Source organism: Apium graveolens, chromosome 8, assembly GCF_009905375.1.
Source record: "Apium graveolens cultivar Ventura chromosome 8, ASM990537v1, whole genome shotgun sequence".
NCBI classification, from domain to species: domain Eukaryota; kingdom Viridiplantae; phylum Streptophyta; class Magnoliopsida; order Apiales; family Apiaceae; genus Apium; species Apium graveolens.
The window spans coordinates 264,139,495-264,143,535 of record NC_133654.1 but is presented as its reverse complement, the minus strand read 5'-3'; the positions used below and the strand labels follow the sequence as shown (position 1 = coordinate 264,143,535).

At 26.9% G+C, this 4,041-nt stretch overlaps 1 long non-coding RNA gene across 1 annotated transcript; it reads left to right on the top strand.

Annotated features, from left to right (window-relative positions):
• The first annotated feature begins 1,266 nt into the window (after nt 1-1,266).
• On the top strand, nt 1,267-3,714 carry LOC141678277 (uncharacterized). The gene is made up of 3 exons (XR_012557676.1): nt 1,267-1,479; nt 1,943-2,101; nt 3,462-3,714. It is a non-coding gene; the product is annotated as an uncharacterized LOC141678277 (long non-coding RNA).
• The last annotated feature ends 327 nt before the right edge of the window (nt 3,715-4,041 follow it).

The following is a 4,041-nucleotide window of genomic DNA, read 5'->3' as shown; positions in this document are numbered from 1 at the left end:
AGAGCTTATATGAAACTGGTCACTTAAATGAACGAATATATGGTTGTGAATAGACCTGGCAATTCGGATAATCGGTTCGATTTCGGATCGGATCGGATTAATTTCGGACCAAATCTACTTTCAGATTATGATATATTTGAATACCATTTGGATCGGATCGGATGCGATTCAGTTCGGGTCTAATTCGGATTAAAATCGGATAAAATTCGGATTAAGATCGGACAAAATTCTGTTCGGATTAAATTCGGTTCAGATATTTTTGGATCATAACTTATTTATATTTTCAATTTTTGAGATTTAAAAATATTTTTTTTATTTAATTTAGTATTTTTAATATAATATAATGTATTTTTACAAAAGAAAATAATTAAATAAGTATGTTATCATAAATATAAAATTTTTTAAAGTATAAATTTTACTTATTTCGGGTCTATTCGGTTCTGGTAATATATTATTCAGTTTTAATCCGTTCCAAGTTATAATCAGATCTTGTATTTCGGATCATTTTCGGTTAAATTTTTTGTTCGGGTATTTTTCGGATCGGTTTAAATTATTTTTCGGATAACTATCGGATTGTATAATTCAGATCTCATATCAGATCTCGGTTTCATGAATTTCGTTCGGTTCTTCGGATTCAGACCCATTTTTCCACGTCTAGTTGTGAACATTAATCTTAATGGTGTCATTTGAATTGTTGTAATAAATATTAAAAACATACTCTAATATATGCTCTAGAAGTAAAGTAAAGTAATCTATTATAGAATTTTATACATTTTTCTTTAACTACAACCAAATTGAAGTTATGGGACTCTAGCATTTTTAGATAATATTTTTGAAATTTTATAATTTTAATAACTAATAATTTTAAATATTGTAATTATTTAATTTAATAATAAATAATTATTAAATAATTTTCTTAAAATATAGAATAATATATAAAATACTAAAATTTATAGTTTTTCATTTGGTTGCGGTAGCATTCAAGAAAAATGTGTAAAATTCAACAAACGGTTAATTTTACTAGTCGAGCACATATTATTAACTTTTACGTGTCAATATATATTATTAAGGAGTAGGACACATGTCGCTATATTAAAAAGCCGCTTGTTTTAGCAATGCCACTAACATTAATTCTATGCCGCGACGTTTCTTGTTCTTTTTTTCCTTTTTCTCAATTTGCCGTTAATTTCTATAAATCTTTTCTTTTTATCTCATTTCCAAATATCTTAAGTTTGTACCATCATTATTTTCCCAATCTGTTTCTCTATCCAAAACTCTCCTCTCACATTTTTTGTCAAAAAATTAGATTTGATTCACATATAAGTTTAACTCTTCAACCATTTATCAATTTTATCGTCCCCAGAAATATCATATCGTGCTATGTTGTTTGCTATTTCTTCCTAAATTCTTTTTTTTTCATTCGCCTTCGCCTTATTAGTCTAATCGTTCAAGATGTGGATATTTTTTCAAGTCGAATCGGTAAGTTATTGCATACAATGATTTTTATAATATAAATTCTACAATTTTATTTAGAGAGTGCAGGAAAATCTAATCCTGATCGAAATCATGTATGTATATATTAAAAAAATATGTTAGTTATTTTATTTAACTTTGAGTTTCAGTTTGGTTTAATGTTTAAACAACATTTTACTACTTTTTTGTGAATTTCACAAAAGATCGAATCAAACTGAAATTTTATGGTTCACAACGGTTTTTAATTTACACTTCTTAGTAATAGATAGATCAAGTACAATTGATCTAGAAAGATTAGTCGACAATTCTACGGTGATACAAAATTTTTAAAATATATTTCATAAGAATATCCTTCTTGAAATTTGGTATCCAATATTTTTTAGTTCTTCACCTTGATTAGAGATTTTATATTTTTTGAAAATATTGATTTTCATTTTCTAATATATCTCTATTTATGAATTTGTTGCAGTAAACAATGAAGAAATTGCTCCAAAAGAGATCGAGCTGCACCTTCAATGACTTGTTTTTATAGATAATTTATTTTTATTTATAAAATTTACGTAATACTCTTGGACAAATTTGTAAAAGTGGATCATACTCAATCACGGCAATGCATCATGACTCATGAGTAAGTAGATTTTAATGGAGTTTTTGAAAAGAGTATTATGAAATTTTATCAAATATGTTGTAAATAATTTATCACGTTTTCATAGTATTTAATATATTTTAATTATACTTAACTATGTTATGCCTTTTTATATTTTTAAGTATAACTAGGTTGTTTTTATTTTTTAAGTATAATTAGGTTTTGGTTCGATAGTTTTCGTCTTAAATAATTTTAGATTTTTTCTTATTTGATGGGGATTTTGGTAAAATTAATAAAAAAAAATTAGTTGGGAAGTCCTGTAGTGCCTTAGATTTTATTTTCATCTGTGTTGGACTTGGATTTTATGTTAAACTTGAATGAATTTTGTGAAACTTGAGTGGATGTTAAATTTCGACACATTAAAAGTATATGACAAATTGCAGATATATTTCTTTCGGAGAAAATGTCTTCTGTTTAAAATTGCAGATATATTTTCATCTCTTTTGAAATGTGTTCTTTTTTCTTTCGATAAGATATATATATATATATATATATAACTAATATGAGGATGAGTTCCTAGAATTTGATGATCATAAATAACGAAATGTTTCTCAGGAACTTGAAGCAAAACACTTCCGCAAGCGTGAGACTTGAATTACACTTCAATCTTTGAGTTTTCCACTTTGACTTTTAATTATTAAATATTTATCGTGTATGAAATTTTTTATATTTATTCGTATTTTACCATAATATATTTAATGCTTAATAATTTATTATAAAATACACCATTAATTAAATTATATCGATTATTATAAGTAATACTGACTATTAAATCGCTTTTCGATAATGCATATTCCCTAGATGCGTCTCCTCCCAAATAAATTTGTTTTTTTTTCTGCTGATATCCATTTGTCAAATGCCTATATAAACTGAACCATATATCGATGATAAATGCTTATTTTCTGGATACTTTTTAGGTTTTCTTATAGCTTGTAGTTTTTACATCATCCAAAAACAAATGTTGCAGTCAAAGATTGCAGCTATCTCTAGCAAGGAAATGCATATCCATCAAAAGTTAGTTAGCAGATAAGTATAGATGACTGTGGATGATTAATTGCTTTGTCACTATGTACAGCTGTCCAAAAATCATGCATAGCTAGAAGTATATAATGTATTCGCAGAATATATTGTAGAAAACAATTTTCTACAATCAATTTTCATCTTCAGATTTATAATTGAGAAGAAACTAGAGCAAAAATGGTGCACCTGAGTATAGGCTTCTCCTTGTAATCAATTTTCATCGCCAGATTTATGTAATTCACACACTTCAGTATAGGCTTTGGTTTTTATCATGCTGCTTCATAATATGTGTACACTATAGTAATGATCTTTTTGGTTTCAGTGTCTGCAATCGGAGTTAATAAGCAATTTGCGGGCTGTTCTATGAAATGCAAAGAGTTGGACATGAACTGCAACGACGAGTGCTGTACAATAATCATAGGCTTTTAGTATACTGCAAAAGAAAAGGTTCAATAATCATAGGCTTTTAGTTCTGCTGTACATCTGGCAATTTTTCGATTTTCAAAAAAACTGTGGTTAATTGTTTCTGAACGATCTAGATAGAGTTTGGAATAATTGAAGCGAAGTTTGATTCAGACCTATTATTTTTCCTTGGATGTATGTTAGATTTTAAAAAGTATAGAACAATAAATACATGAGTTTATGAAATCCTTCCGAATCAAATAAGTTTTTGAATATGACAAGAATTTAGAATATTTATTAAATTTCAGATTAAATATCCAACATTTTTGAAGACCTTTTGAAATCTTAAATATTGTTGAAGTTATTAAAATCTTGATTTAATATTACAGGATTTTGGAGTAAGATCCTGTAATATATTGAGATTTAATGTTACAGGATTTTGTGCAGGATTATGAGTTGTCTGTATAGTTGTCCATAGCTCTATATATTGAGATTTTGGA